The 15,568-nt window shown below is 35.8% G+C and overlaps 1 long non-coding RNA gene across 1 annotated transcript; it reads left to right on the top strand.

The window, feature by feature from the left end:
* The first annotated feature begins 1,351 nt into the window (after positions 1-1,351).
* On the top strand, positions 1,352-14,375 carry LOC140002223 (uncharacterized). The gene is made up of 3 exons (XR_011808452.1): positions 1,352-2,209; positions 12,668-12,886; positions 14,262-14,375. It is a non-coding gene; the product is annotated as an uncharacterized lncRNA (long non-coding RNA).
* Positions 14,376-15,568: the final 1,193 nt, after the last annotated feature.

Raw genomic sequence — 15,568 nt, forward strand, 5'->3', positions numbered from 1 at the left:
ATAACCTTGGCTAAATTTACGCCACTAAGCTAAGCTGTTGCAAACTGAAGTTGGTAAACTAAGCTTGGACCATCAGTTGATTAGGAAGAGCTTCATTCCAGGCTGGGCTAAAAATAGACAATAGGAAGAGAAAGCAGACTGAAACTTTTGTTTCCTGTTGTGATGGAATCATAAGAAAATTTAAAGGAAAATGGTATGAGAGCCTCATCTGACATAAAAATGTCAATGTCCTTCATGTGTAAATGATAAAGAAGTTCTTTTCAATTGTACCCTTTGTGTAATTTTTATACCCTGAAAAAAATCTGTTGTCCTGGAAATATCACGTCATACCACCTCCCATGTGAAGTTGCAAAGAAGAATTTCATGTACGATATATGTCATGTGCAGTCTTTGAAAATGATAATCACAGTTCCTGAGTGGAATCTGTCTTTTAAAGAGAACAAATATACTATTGGCTTCAGCAGCACTACCTAGGTAATCTGTTCATAATGGCTGAGCATCCTAAAGATTTAAATCTTAAATGCAACATATTTTTCAAGTTCAGATTTTTTTTTTTCACAATTTATGCAAATGAATAACTTTGTTTTGGTTCCCTTTACATTTATAAGGAACCAATGGTAATTTAAAAGAAAGTATTTTCTGTGCTGATAATATGCATATCCAGAAAACATATTAGGAAGACAAGTGTTTATCAGTTCATTTTATCACTAGTAGTTTAATATCTATTTTTCTTTTTCTTTTTTTTTTTTTTTTTCTAGTAAATTGTGAGTTGCTACTTAGAGATTGTTGCTTAGGACAGTGCATGAGTTTCATATGTAAAATTTGTTAAGCTATGACTTGAAAATATCTCCCCCAAATAAAAAATAATGCAGTCATATTCATATCATATTCATAGTCTTTCCACAGGATTACAGTAATTTCACATGGTCTTGTGAGCACAGCACATTTTGTGCGGCAAAATTTGTGAAGAGCACAGACAATTCTTCAGGACCTTGACCAAAAGTGTTAAACCTGTTGACCAAAGCCTTGTTATCCTTTTGGTAAGTAGATAGTGCTAACATAGATGAACAGGCAATGAACAACTTTAAATATAAACTTGTGACTTTGATCACATTTGCGTCATGATGGTTGCATCTAGTTCCTACAGGCATTGATTCTAGAAAATTTCAAGTCCAAATAATGCTCACTAGTTAGTGACCACACTGCTATGTGTGTGGACACCCTCTGAGGAGCAGTTTATTTTAGGTTAAACACTGTGTTTTAGGTCTTATGTTAGAGGTGATACAAAACTGAGGGGAGTAGCTAATTCACAGCCATGCTGTCATCCAGAGGGACCTGGTCGTGGTAGACATCAAGTTGAATATGAGCCAGCAGTGTGCCCTGGCAGCCAGGAGGGCCAACCGTGTCCTGGGGTGCATCAAGCACGGCATCGCTAGTAGGTCGAGGGAGGTGATTGTCCCGCTCTACTCTGCGCTGGTGCGGCCTCACCTCGAGGACTGTGTGCAGTTCTGGGCACCACAGTATAAAAAGGACATGAACCTGTTGGAGAGTGTCCAGAGGAGGGCTACGAAGATGGTGAAAGGCCTGGAGGGGAAGACGTACGAGGAACGGCTGAGGGCACTGGGCCTGTTCAGCCTGGAGAAGAGGAGGCTGAGGGGAGACCTCATCGCAGTCTACAACTTCCTCGTGAGGGGGTGTCGAGAGGCAGGAGACCTTTTCTCCATTAACATCAGCGACAGGACCCGCGGGAACGGGGTTAAGCTGAGGCAGGGGAAGTTTAGGCTTGACATCAGGAGGAAGTTCTTCACAGAGAGAGTGGTTGCACACTGGAACAGGCTCCCCAGGGAAGTGGTCACTGCACCGAGCCTGACTGAATTTAAGAAGAGATTGGACTGTGCGCTTAGTCACATGGTCTAAACTTTTGGGTAGACCTGTGCGGTGTCAAGAGTTGGACTTGATGATCCTTAAGGGTCCCTTCCAACTCAGGATATTCTATGATTCTATGATTCTATGACCTCAACAGACTGTACAGAAGGGCCAACAAGAACCTCATGAATGTCATCAAGAATTATAGAGTCCCACACCCCAGGCACCAGGACCCATCTGGAAAGCAGCTTTGCAGAAAAAGGACCTAGAAGTGCTGGTGGACAAGTTGAATATGAGTCAGCACTGTGCCCTTGCCACTAAGAAGGTTCCTTGGCTGCATTAGGTAAAGTATCACCAGCTGTTTAAGAGAGTTGATCCTTCCCCTCTATTCAGCATTGTTGAGGCCAGGCCTGAAGTAGTGTCCAGTTCTGGGCTCCCAGACAGAAGAGACAGAAACAAGGCAGAACCAGGCTCTTTTCAGTGGTCCCCCATGCCAGGACCAGAGACAGTGGGCACAAACTAGAACACTAGATTCTGTCTAAACATCAGGAGGCACTTATTTACTGTGTGAGTGACTGAGCACTGGCACAGGTTGTCCAGAGAACTTGTGGAATCGCCCTCCTTGCAGGTCTTCAAAAGCCACCTGGATGTGGTCCTGGGCAAGCAGCTCTGTGTGGCCCAGCTTGAGAAGGGGGGTTGTACCAGATGACCTCTAGAGGTCCCTTCCAGGCATTCTGTGATTCTGTGTTTCCACTGGGTCCAATGTCATGTCCTCCATGTCTTGAAGATAAAGCTGTTTGTGTGTGCTATTTTTAATTTGTAAATGCCTGAAACAATACTGCTCACAACGGTATTGTTTCATAAAATGAAAGTGGAGATACATGAAGTATACATTAGATTCTGGAATCATGGGAAATATATGAGGATATGATGCCTCCTGGGATGTATAGAGCTGGATGAGTTCAGAGGTCTGGGAAGGGTCTCCAGCATGACCTATCCTTTAACTATGTTTTGTCTTGAAGAAAAGTAAACAGAAAAGTCCAAAAGAAAATTAGGTAGGGAACTAATGATTTTTCGTTGTGGGCAAACTAAGGTCCAGCTCAATACAATTCCTCATGTACTGTTTAAGCATACAGACACATCCCATAAAGCCTCACTTCCAAAGCTTTTGAGGAAATAGTATAACATTTTGATTTGTTTAGTGCTCTGTCTTGCTAGGTTTCATATGTACTCAGAAATTTCCTGCAATTATCAATTGTATTGCCCAGACATAGCATATTAACCTGTACTGGAAGTGTTAACGTCCTCTGCAGGAAGATGAATTTGAATTCAAGGAGAGGGAACTGATCTTTCCCTGCCTTGCGTGGATAATAAGAACATTGCAATTTTGACTGGAAGGAATGCATGTGTTGTCTGTTTCACCTTTCTTTTAAAAAGAAATCTACCAAGAAATACAAATCCCTTCCCTTCCCTTCCCTGATAAAATAGGATTTGTTGAACATTCAAGTTCCAGGACATGAAAGCAAGTACCTTTAAAACCTGTAGGTAATTAGTTTTATACATATTTATTTAATGTCACAAAATTCATTAGAGAAGATGTAATCATTATTTTTGGACTGCATTGATTGAGCATAAATAAAATATAATGATAAATTTTCATACCAAGATACATTGATACATAGTAGAATACACTGGAAAATGAAACATATACCTACTTCAACTAGTTCAATCCTTACTCTTAATTAACCTAAACTGAGTATTCATTACAATCAGTAATGGTTTCTTTCTACCACTCCCAGTTTGCCAAGATCATCTCCTTTCTGTGATTATCAGTTCTACTTTGCTTTAATATCTTTTTTTTTTTTTTTCCTATTAAATGAATGCATAGAGAAGATTTGGGAAGCTATTATAGTTTGGTAAGGAGTACTGACTCTGTTATAGTCTCTCATTAGTCTGCTAATAACTCTACTTTGTCAAGCTAATTCATTTTTTCCTGCAATTGTGATCACAGTGATGAAAATTAGCCATTTCAGTGTTTGCTCAGTAAAGTTGAAATCCATCCCACTGGAGAAAGCCTGCTTAAAGAATGGTGTTGGATTGAGATTTTATGCCCAAACCTTCATGAGTGTTCAAGAGTGCTTTTGGAGAATTTTAAGCAACAGTAGGAAAAAAAAAGTCTTTTTTTTTTTTTTTTTTGTTTTTGTGTGCGTGTGTGCGTGCAAGAGAGAGTTTGTAATAAACAAAAGAAGCGTCCATGAAGGATTTAAAAACATACGTGTGCTACAAGCTAAGCTTAACTGATACACAGTTGTTTCCATAGAGTTTCATGTTCAATCACTTAGAAAACAGGTTCCTTATCAGCATTTGTCACAAAAGTGTTTTAATTTTTTTTTAATTTTTTTTGTTTTTACTTCCTGAATTACTCAGTATAATACTCTACTGTGAGTAAATAATCTATAATGCCAAAGTAGCATATTTGAATTTAACTTTAAAGGCTGCATTAAGTACAAAATATTTGTTTGCCAAAGTGAGTTTTACCTACGAATGCAAGAAAACCCTTAACTATGTACCCTTGAGAATAACCCGCTCTCGACTGAGATCTAAGGTTCTGATAACGACTTCTTTCATAATTTTTAAACCATCCCTGGCCTTGAAAATCTTATGTTAAGAAATAAACTTGTGTATCAACAAAAGTCAAATGGAACTAGACTGTGCCAGAACAATGCAATGTTCTCCACAACTACCACTCCTGAAAACAAAACCATCAAAATCTATAGGTCCTATGCATGTTCAGCCCAATCTGTGGTATACTTCATGCAATGGACTGAGTAACCTTGTGAAAACAATATAGGTGCACTTACGTGAGTGTTGTGTGCTAGACTGAACTCAGACAATTTATAAGGGATAGAAACAGCCACTTAACAGTATGAGAGCATTTTCACCGTGTTTCTGACTACTCAGTCCTGATCCTCAAAGACACCTTCAGAAGATGAACCTGCCCACTAAAATTCATAGCTCTACTTGCTACTAAAAATAAAGGTCTCAATAAAGACATTGGTTTAATGGTCCATACAGTTCTTCAGCTAACCTATTTCTTTAACAGAGATAGTAAAAACCCTTTTCTTTCTCTGCTCCAGATGAGCTAACAACTTCTTAACTTTCTATTTTTGCTCACTGGATTCTGACTAACATTTTCTCCAAAGTCATCAAATTGGTTAACGTAATTTCATTTCACTCAGAAAAGTTAAGTCTATTTTCTAGTTACCGATTTTTTATATAATTTTTCAGATCTGATGGAAACTGAGGCACTCAAAAAGCTTGCCTTTTCTGTTTCCCTCTGTGTTTCTTGTCCTTGTAGAAGATATTCTTCCCACAAATCCTTTTATGCTAAAGAGTAAATATTAATTAATTAAATGAGCAAGGACCAACCAAAAGTAACCAAGGGACACTGTCACAAAATTATTTCTTTTTATTATTGTTTTCAAAAAATACCCACCAACTTTCTTTCTTGAAAGTCAGATTATTTTCCTGTGTTTCGTTGCTTACCTGGCATATGCAGAATGCCTAGTGGCAAGTAGTGTGTACTGAAGCCTTCACTGTGTATTGTATCCTCAGTTAGGGCTGCTTCTAGTTTTACAGGGCTGGAGGGTAAGTTCCAGCGCTTGAAAAACAGTTCAGTAGGATCTCTGGAGGCAACAAGTTAATGACCAGAAATCTTAATGGTCTACAACAATTGATGAGTGTAAATTTGAGCTGTATGGGGTTTATCTGAAAGAAGGTGATGAAAAGGTACTATGCAAAGGTTGCTGTTCCAGAGATAATATCCATTAGGCATGGTACTATGTTTGAACTTGAAGAGGAAAACAAGGCTGTAAAATCAGAGACAGTGGTCCTCAGAATGCAGTGAAGAATCAGCAATATTTATGGACCAGCTAGGTAACTTTAGATCAGATGAATTTGAAGTGTGGTTTTCAAGTGGCTGCTGGAGTGGAAAATCCAGGTGAGCAATGTTAATCATTTTTTGTGAGTTCCAGCCACAGCTTCCTTGTTGATTGTATGATACTGAAAGATGGTGATTGGTGTGTGACTCATAATATCTACAGATACTATTATTGTATTGTTAAAAGAATAAAAAGACAGGGAATGTTAAAGGTGTTTGCATGTCTCTTTTGATAAAGCTGTAACTAAAAAGCTAACTCATGTTGTGGTAGTTAGTCTAACTCTGTTGGTCCAAATTCCTATGCTAATTCCATTTGTAAATTATGTTTAGTCCCATATTTAAATCTTTTATTTTGTACTGTAGAGTATAAATTAAAGATTTCCTTTCAACAGCTTTTCTAATTCTCATTGGTTTAGCTGTATTAGTTCTTCACATGGCAACACGTTTTTTCAGGGAAGCTTGTTATGATATCCTTTGAGACATTGTTAAAAGACAAAGCCGTTTTTTTTTTTTTTTCTTTCTTTCCTTTTTTTCCCCCCTTTTTGTGAAAGTGAAAAAAAAAATACATTGGATAGAATGTGGTTCTGTTGCTGTTCTTGTTGGATTCTGTGTTCTTAAAGACACCAACACAAAGGTACACAAAAGAAGAGAGAAAAAAAAACAGTAAAGGCAGAAAATTATATGTCTGTCTTCCCGGTGTTGAATGGCACATGCAACCTTCCTGCTACAGATTTGCAATCTCACACCTGTTCTTCACCATGCTGGCAAAATCAAGCCCAGCATGTGCCTCTTAAAAAAGTTGCTTTCATCTGCCTTGGTGCTCACAGTCTGACGGTATTGGAAAATGCACAGCTTTGGCTGTCTAAACCAATTAATTGTTGAAAAAGGAGAAATAATGAGGGGGTAATATATGAGAAAGAAATGAGTTTTCATTCCACTTAGTTGACAGTTGTAGATAGGCAAAGCTATGTGGATGATTCTTTTTGGCTTTTTGTTTGTTTGTTTTTCTTAGTTCATCTTGAAGAATTAGAAAGATAATAAACTCATGCTGTCAAAATGGATTCAAAGAAATAGCAGTCACCTGCTGGGGATATCAAAGCTTCTGTAAGGCCAGTTGTCTTCTGGTATAACTATAAATGAAAGTCTCCAGCAATATGTTTAAAGAAAAGATTCCCATTCTCTGTTTACTTTTCTCTCAGGCTATTGTTTTAGATTTTACTTCAAACAGAACAAAGGGATTTTGGTGATTCTCTGTTCTCATTTATCTCTTTTTCTATATATGACTGAAATGCAAATGTTGGAAAAAATAAGGAGACTTTGTTTTTGGATTAGTCCAGAATCTCTGTCTATAGTTACCACTGTCTTTAATAAACAATTTCCATGGCAGATTAGACTGACATATTAGATTGACAGATTAGACAGCATAATTGTAACAAAAATAGCAGATTAGGCAGCATATTTTAAAATATAATTTGTTAAGCATGAGTGATCCTAATTAACTTTCATCCATTCTTTTTTTTTCCCAAGCGAAACTATTTGCAAACTCAAATTCCTTCCCTGGCAACATGGTAGCATCTGTAGTGCAGAACAGAATAAAGTCTGTTGGAAAGGGTTGGTCAGCATGGCTTCTAGAAAGGGAAATCCCACTACACTGACATACCTATGATAGGCACACGTGTCTCTAGGCACATGGAGAAAAAACATCTAGTAGGCATAGTACTTTTAAATTTTCCTGAAAATTGTGAAGCACGGGTAAAGTGAATACAGAACTGTAATTCAGCAAATTCCTCTACAATAAATCCACTCTGTCACAGGGGCGCTTTTTGAAACAATAGATCAGCCTCAGCCAAATGAAAGGAAGTCCATATTAAGTAAAAAACAAATGGTAGAATCAAGCTTCCTTATTTCTGTTATTTCCTAAATTGTAGGGAGTCCTAGATTTGATCTTTTTTTCCCTCCCTGTAAATATAAACATAAAAGAATTTGCAATTCTAAGCAAGTCTACTTGGCAGCAAGTGCTCAATCATGCTTGTAATGATAGCTCTAATCATAATTCATGAGTTATCATGTATTCGGTTATGATTCATGCAAGAAAGAAATATACAGAAAAGAAGCAAAAATAAAGCTGAGTGAAGCTTGGTACACTACAGGTTGAGGAAAAGAATAGACTTTGGGTCATTTCCCCTGTATTCACAATACAGGACTCACATGCAACTTTGGGAGAAACTGCAGCTAGAAGGAACAGAGGAATAGAGGAAGTTGAAGCTGGGACCTTCTAAGTTAAAGAACAGATTTGTTATTGTATTCTTATTGTCTGTTTATGCCATTCCTCCTTCTTTTTCCTGGCCCTGAATACTCTCTCAAATACTAATAAGCAGGGAGCTAACTTTCTAGTTACAGACATTGCACTATTTGTGTATAGTACATCTTCCACCTTTCTGTCATGTTTTTCAGACTGTAAACTATTTGAAGCCAGAATTGTTTACTGCTCTGTATTTATCATTCAGTTAGGCGTGATAAAATGTGGATTATTCCTATCTGATTTACAGATAATAAGCATGGTGTATTGTTAAAAATGTGTATGAAGGGTGCAGCAGTTTGGTCACTGGACGTTAGATACATAATACAAATTCATGAGTTCACTAAATACACAATTACACATATTCCTGAGGAAGTAATGATAGGTTTTCCTCATGTGTTGTGCTGGAGCTACTTCTGTTTGTTGCTACTGCAGCAAGGTATAGAAGGGAAGCTCAAAAGTGACATATACACAAAGATAGAAACACATTTTAATGTCTGCAGAATCTTCCTTCTGTTCCTCACTCTGTACTGATGACAGAGGAAAATTTAAGATAAATTAAGGTTTAGTTCAAGTCTTGCAGAGTCTCCCTTGAGCCATCTGCTTGGTCCATTGCTTTTCCTGCTGGAGCTCCTTAGACCTTTTAAATACTGTTCTGACAAGCAGAGAGAACAAATTTCAGGGGTGACTTGAGTAGAGTATTCCAAACCTCAGAAATATTTTTGGCTTTTTAGTTCTGTATAATGCTGTTACATAGATTTGTGCCGTCTCAATTTTGATATGTTTAATAATTTTCATTAAAAAAAATATATATATATCCCACTGATAGCCAATAGACTAATAGCTGAATCATTATGTGAAATGACAATTCTTTTTAGATGCTTTTAGATGCTTTTTGGATTTTCTTGCTTCCAAAAAGAGGACAGTCCTATTAATTTTTCTTCAGGGTACTCAACACTCCCCCCCCCCTTTTTTTTTTCTCTCTCATTTTTTATAAATCTATAAATTAATAAAAATATACTTTAAAATGTTTAAAAGTATCACTTGCATGAATGTACACATTCGTCTAAAAGAAAACAAGTCAAGGGACTTCTCTACAAAGTCATTTTTTTGTTGAAATTACTTTTGTTGTGATTGTGATTAAATTTCTAAAAATATATCAATGTCATTTTAAAATAGTACATCTGTAGCTGAAATCATTAATGGAAATATTTCCCTAACATCTATAAAACCAGTAGAATATACAGAATTAAAAAATTAAAAATTTCAAAAGCATATTTCAAAAAGCATATTTCAAAAGCAAAAAAAAAGACCTAAGAACCCAGTTTCCTTTTACTTTAAACACGGTTTCCTCCTTTTCTAAAATTTTTTACGTATTTTTTTCTTGTTGTCTTTATGTGGAATAGCATAATGTCTACTTTCCTGTTCTTGTAGATGGACTAGTATGTATCATCTGGGTAAGCTCTGTCAGACCATAGTGTTTGGAAATGAACTGTAGAACCATCCACATTAAAATTTGTTTATGTATCTAAATATTGTGGTATTATAAAGAAACCTTATAAATAAAAATGACTTTATTTTTAAACATAAATTGAAATGGTATGTTTAATCAGGGGAATTTTCCAGGGAAAGGAAAAAAAAGCCAAAACAATCTTGATTTTTATGAGGAAAATATTTATTTACTATGAGACTGAAATTCTCTAAGAATCACCAAGGAATGTCTTTTGAGGCTTATAGGCAAAATATAGTATATCAAGAGGCAAACAACCTATTCAAGCATTATCTTATCTTTCTTTGAACTATGAAGTTAAGAAGCTGTCTCAAAATCAGAGATGCATCAGTCAGAAATTTAGTCTCTATCAAAATATGTTTTTTCTAATGTACATCACCATAATCAAATTATCGCACATATGGTGGAGGAGAAATAAGAAAACATAATTGCCCTGTATTATCACTGACTGTCCTCCAGCCAGAAAGGTTATATTTGTCTAAGTCTACCTAGTCTAAGGCAAAAAATGAGGATCTGATTGCCTACACTCCTCAGAGTCAATGAAGAAAGACAGCAATCTTTTAGAGACTGTGTCTTATCTTAAGTGCAGTTTGGAACTGCAATTTTTTTGGAATTACCTGCCACTTTCAAATTAATTAGGGAGGGACCTAAGGTCTATCTGAATTCAATAGAAGGGTGAGATATATAGGACAACTTTTTCTTCCCACATCTAGCAGTGCTTTCAAGGGAGCACCACTTCACCTCCATGTTTCCCTTCAGCATCCCAGTTGTCTCGTAACATAACGGAAGGAGATTCCTGTCTCCAGACAGAGAAGAAAAGTGCTGTCATACAGCTGATTTTACTTTGCTGCATGAGAATTTGTGTTCCAGAGTGTGAATCCAACATGTCCTATGCAGACCTCAGCAACAGGGGTACAGCTAACTGTGGTTTGGTCTTTTTTTTTTTTTTTTTATACACAGTGAGCATACAGAAAACAAGACTATATCATGCACATTCAACAGATTTTAAGATCCATTTGAGGGAGTTAGAGAGGAAAATTAGTGTGTTGGTAGATATTGTGTTAACAGCTAATGTTATCTAAATCTTCAGTCCACGTGGCTTGCTTGAATGGAAACAAAGATAGACCCTTTTCTGACTAGAAATAGATACTTGTAAACGAAGGGTAAGACTGGCGCTTCAGCAAGTTTTTAAAAAGATCCATAACACTGAATAAGCTTGTGCATTTATACTGTGAAAAACTTCATATTCTTCTTATTTATTTATTTAATTTATTGTTAAAAACTAGAAATGTGACAGCCTTCCATGAAAGTATTATTGGTCTATAGTGTTGAAATCTATATGTAAGACACCCTTTTAAAGAAGAATTCATTTATCATGGACAATATTACCTATATTTTAACAATAAAACAACAACTCTATTTTACTAGTATTTGTAAAAACTACCGAAACTGTGTTCATTCTTTTATTTCTTAGTATACTTGCAGAAATATTTAAGGGACTTTTCAGTTTCATTTTGGAGGAAAAAAAAAAAAAAACACACAAAAAACCCCACACCAATTTACTATTTCTAATCTAATTTACTTTTTTCATGAATCCAAATGATGTGTGAAATGGAATACAGACTGTCTTGAAACAGTGAATGTGCTTCCAAACTTATGAACTACGAGCCTGCAAACAGAAAAAGCAATCATCTTCCAATTTTTTTTCAGGGAAATATTTGAAATGTCAGCATGTTTACCTGTAAAACTTTCCAGGTTCAGGTCTGGACTTTGAATAAATTGAGATTTATGAATTCCTAGGAACTGTGGGAATAATTAAAAAGTAATGGACTGATAAAAGTTTACATTATAACTGTTAAAAACTGCTCTGCTGTTAGTCATCTAGTCCTTTAATCTTATTTTCATGGAAGAAGGCCCCTATAAATGAACAGGAATCCGTACAGATAATGGGATCTACCTTCATGGGAGAGTTCACAAAACCAGGGTCACTTCTGAAAGTTTACTGGCACATTGCTATTAACTAAGTCAATATTCACTCTTCATTAATACAATACACACTCCTACAGTAAATACAGCAATTGTTTGCCTGTAGGAGTATTGACTTGTGCCAACTGTACCCGTCACCTTTTCTGCTTTTCCTTAAGATAGTAATAAATATGTCTCTTGCTCAGTCCATTGCTTTGTAGTTAGAAAAGCACAAATACAATGAAAAAGAAACAGATTAGTGGGTACAATACTAGGTATCAGCTTACTTCATTAAGTAAGGAGTCCCCTGTAATACCACTGGTAACCACATGAATCACAGCCCCTCTGAAAGTCATTTGTGAGATCATTTCTCTAGAGAGTATTATAATTCAAATATATTACAAGGGTTATGAGATAAAGCAGTAACTTACAGTCTGAGAGTTTTATATTGTTGGAAACACTGTCATCCTTGGTTTGTTGCAAACATCCATTGCTGCGGAGAATGGGCAAGATATGTGTTCTGTTTGGTTATCATGTGCTTTCTCCTCTATTTATTATTTTCCTTAATGCATTGAGTTAATACAAATCAGACTTTATGTGTGTGTATTTGTGTGACAGAGAGAGAATAGAGGAAGAAAGCATGAATGGTTAAAAACCACTTTGGTGGTGCCAAAGAAGCATCAAGGGTTGTATTGTAACAATGAAAAAACAACACTTGCTTGGAGATAGAACCCTTGTGTGGTCTCATCACCTTATGAAGACTTAAACCTTCAAATCTCAATCAAGCTAACTGTAATGAATATATATATATATATATATTTAAGGTATACTGACTTATGACAGTATATATATGCTAACAAACGCTACATATGCAATAATAATAAAGGGCGAATGGATTGTGAGCTCTCTACTAGGGAGAGATATCCCCTTACACAAAGCAACAGAGCATGGTCTGTCTCTTCCAACAAAAATGGGTTTAACTGAGCTGGATGTAACTGCCAGAAACTGTCAAATAGTTTCAAATTTCAAGTTTCAAAAGTGTCAAATAGTAAGTAAATGAAATGTGCATATTGGGTCTCTATTGCAGATTCCTTTCACTTGGTGTGATATATCATCTTTGACAAGCCTGCGTAGAAAAAGGTGGTTTTGGACATGTTCTCAGGGAGAAAGAAGATTCACAGGTGCCCCTCAGAGGCAGAACCACATGGGTGTGTGTGAAAAAAAGCAAGGAAAGCCAGCAAGACCTGTTACTTGAGGATTGCATTTGGTATGGACACAAGTAGCCTAACGTGCAGCTTGTTCTGAGGTAAATATGTTTGCTTTTGTATGCAGAGATATTCTGTGCTGTTTATAAGTAAAGTTGTGTGGAAAATAGGATAGCCAGTGATGTGAGTATTTGTCTTTTGCTCATTGGCAACAATGGGAAGTGATGACGTACCTTTTATTTTCAAGGCTACTCATGATGCTGAAGAATGGGGACTTTATGAAATTGCTTGTTTTATATCTCTGTGCTTTACGTATTGAAAATGTATTAGAAATATAATCCTATTTCTTTGAAGCTTGAGGAGTTCTGGTGTGCTTTTGTTTTCTCTAAAAAGAATTTGACTCCCGTGTTTTTTTAGCATGGTGGATAAAATCTTTTTTTGATGGTAAAAGACTTAAAAATGTTTTAAAGAGGAACAAAACATTTTGCATCTAAAGTGGTTTTACATTCATGAATTAATGGATCTAGGAGCTGTGTGTCTATGGGAGAAATATTATATTTTTGTGCATTAAAATAATTTCTTATAATGGTTTTGTTATCACTTCAGACATGCTGAAGATCCTTTTAGAAATTCCAATCTTATAAACTTCTTTACCTAAGTAATGCAAAGTCTGTTTATAAAAGAGATAGTTTGGGATAAAACTGGAAATTCAGTGCAAAAAGAGTTGTTTATTATCTAAATAAGTTAAGGTGGATTTTCCCTTTGAGTGAAACTAAGAAACAACACTTGGAGAAATAATTTTCTTTCATGTGCAAATATTTATCAAGGGCAGGTTGTCCTCCTTATATCAGAGTCTAATCACTCTGAAGAGAATGTCTAAGCACCTTTAAAAGCTATCTGTGAGATAAATACCTTTAGCATATTAGTACACGGAGATCAGTTATATGGCTCCCATCAGCCTTATTTGGAGTCATATGGTTAAATTCCCATAAGCTACTTGGAAAACTTACCCTGCAAAACTGAATTGTTTTGGGTTGTCTAATAACAAGAAGAACTGCTCACAAAGGAATTCTGCAAACATAATAATTGGAACACTAATTTACTTCTCTCCTTGAACCGATAAATTGTTTCCTATTTGCACATACTATCATTTGCTATATGCTCATTCTTTCATTTTTTTTTTCCTTTGAATTATGAAGCATTTATCTTTGACATTCAAATGCCCAATTACAACACTGAACTGATTTAAAGAACTTTTATGCTTATATTTGTTTCTGGTTATAGCTCCCTGTTGATAACCAAAACAAATCCTTTATTGTGGTGCCAGAAACAGGTCAATGGCAAAAAAACCTATGGTTGTTTTCTGTGAAGTGCTGAGTGAAGTGCTGAGTTTCCAAGACTCCTGCTGATCTTCTTTCATTGATTTTTTTTTTTTTTTTTTTTTTTTTTTTTTTTTTTTTGCTTACACTTTACTAGGCAGTTAACAAATAGACAGGAATATATGATGTTTACTGTTTGGAAGAGTGGAAGATGCTCATCATCTTATTAACTTCAGGCAGATAAACATCTGCAGAGATAAACATCTTTTCTGTAAGTACAGATTTTATCAAGGTGGAAGTTGAAAATTTGGTCATTTCAATGTGAATGCCAGTGTTTAGAACAGTAGGCAGATATCCAGAAATTCCAAACAAATGACCCATGTTCATGCACAGGTAAGACTGAAATGTGATAATGATAGTGCTACAATGCCTGAATGAATTATACTATTGGAATTAAGATATATAATTCCAATAGTACAATAGGTTGCCTTAAAAGTAATCTAATAAAGTATTTTTTTTTATCATCTATTCCTTTTGTTTTGTTCAAGTATTCCACTGCAAATGGGCAAGATAGGGAGAGAGGAGTGTAAAGGTAGCTTTAAACAATCTTTTTGCATATCTCCAGTCTTTTAAACTGCTTAAATATTAGCCCATAATATGTAATGTAATATGGTCAAAGCTCTATTATATAGCTTTTGGAGACTTTTTGTGGTTCTATATTTGATACACCAGTTTGAGATTTCCTTCTCTCTAGTAACTTGGAGCATTTGCCAAATTTCAAGTTTTAAATTAGACAGTGGACTCAGAATTTTCCAAATATGTAAACCAGGGCTGGGCTGTGGCTTCTGGACAGGAAGGGCACTGTCCTGTTTTTATATATACTCATTGCCAGCATGTCCCTTGATTGGGTGAGTAAATCAGAGAGTTTAGCTGTATAAACACGTGCTGATCACACACAAAATTTGTCCTCAAAGTCTGCAGATTAGGTCCCTAAATAATTTTATTTACTAGAACAGAGATAGCTAGAAAGACAGAAATCAGGTGATCCACAATTTAGAGATTCGTTTTTTTTTGTAGAGTATTCTCCCTCAAAGAAAAGCATTGTTAAGACCTTAGCTTGTGAAGTAAGGTTAAACTTGCATGGTAGTATCAAATTCATAGAAACTGCCCTGAAGAGGCAGGAGGCCATCTAATTTCAGCAAGATCAGATACCTTACAGATGTCTATTTTATTTTTGCAAAATATATCTCTACAACAATTCAAGGTAATTTATTCTAGTATTTTTTGATCCTAACTCTTGAAAACTTCATTCTAGCATCTAAAGTGAATCTCCCTTGCTGAAGTTTAGGTTCATTATGAACATTTTGTATATAAGTATATACATACCTTTATCTATCTACTATAATCACAACTTCATTCCGTTTTTCCCACTCTAAATTAAACATCATCTCTTTCAGCCATCCC

This window comes from Anas platyrhynchos, chromosome 3 (assembly GCF_047663525.1).
Source record: "Anas platyrhynchos isolate ZD024472 breed Pekin duck chromosome 3, IASCAAS_PekinDuck_T2T, whole genome shotgun sequence".
Classification (NCBI taxonomy): domain Eukaryota; kingdom Metazoa; phylum Chordata; class Aves; order Anseriformes; family Anatidae; genus Anas; species Anas platyrhynchos.